Source organism: Aplysia californica, unplaced genomic scaffold (assembly GCF_000002075.1).
Source record: "Aplysia californica isolate F4 #8 unplaced genomic scaffold, AplCal3.0 scaffold00452, whole genome shotgun sequence".
Classification (NCBI taxonomy): Eukaryota; Metazoa; Mollusca; class Gastropoda; order Aplysiida; family Aplysiidae; genus Aplysia; species Aplysia californica.
This window is the reverse complement of record NW_004797722.1, coordinates 433,557-434,747: the sequence shown is the minus strand read 5'-3', so window position 1 is coordinate 434,747 and position 1,191 is coordinate 433,557. Positions and strand designations below refer to the sequence as shown.

The 1,191-nt window shown below is 42.7% G+C and overlaps 1 protein-coding gene across 1 annotated transcript in view; it reads left to right on the top strand.

The window, feature by feature from the left end:
- Positions 1-1,191, top strand: part of LOC101860593 (choline transporter-like protein 1) — a gene marked incomplete at its 5' end in the record, with an annotated part of 25,537 nt that overhangs the window by 6,970 nt on the left and 17,376 nt on the right.

The window sequence follows — 1,191 nt, the reverse complement described above, 5'->3', positions numbered from 1 at the left end:
TTGTTCAGGTTCGTTTGTTTATTCAAACTTACAAGTGTGTGTGTGTGTGTGTGTGTGTGTGTGTGTCTGTCTGTCTGTCTGTTAATCTGGGTGTGTGTGTGTGTATCTGTGTTTGTGTGCGTAAGTCTGTGTGTGTGTATATTTTGTGAGTGAGTATGTGCGTCTGTCTTGATGTTTGGCAGCATAATTTTTCATGAGGCACCTGTCTTAAGAGGAAAGTCCAACGGGGGTACCCACCCACACCCACACACATACATACATACATACATACATACATACATACACACACACACACACACACACACACACACACACACACACACACTAGCACACAACATATATGGGCAAGTTGGCACGTTCTCTTTCTCGTTCTTTTCCGAACGGACAAAGACACGGATAAAGAGCGAGCTTAAACGTAGTGCTTCCTTGCACTAATATTTCTAGTTTGTTTTTTGGGGGGGTTTTTGTTGGTGTGTATTTTTAAGTTTTTATCACCGCCTCACGGCTGATGAAAAACTTCGCTTTGAGCCCAAAATTATTACCGCAAATGAATAATGTCCGTGTTCCGTAGAATGCCTGATGTACAATTGTAGAAACCCCTTTGTTCTTGGGACTCGGGACTGGAGTTCAGTGTTTTAAAACACCATTTACGTCAAAACCGGACAAATGAGGGTTAGTTCAAGATAGCTCTAAGCTCGAGAATTGATAGCTAACCTCATCCCCGTTCACGCACACACAAAAACACAGTAATTTAGAGGCAATTTTCTCACGCTTCAGTTGGAATTTCTTCGATCGCCCTGACCACAAGCGGCTCTTCTCCACATGCATTATTGATTTCAGCCAATCGATTGACGTTATTGATCTTTGACAACTCCAATTATCTTAACCTTAACCCCCTCTCAATAGATGTCTAAGTTAAGGACTGGCATTTCAGTACCTTACTTGAAGGAACAAGAGCCCTTTGTGGTAATTTGAAGAGGGCACGGCTTCGTGATTTCTGTCTATTATTCCCCCTGTGCTGACGTCAGAATTATATTGTGTTTCAGCTGAAGAGAAATAGCGTGACCATAGTCTTTAAATATTTACTTCTCTGATCGAGGGCTGTGTATACCGGAAGTGGCGTGGCTGGAACTATTTGGCAATAATGATGATGCAAGCAATAACTTGAACTTCTCCCACCCCCAACCCCCC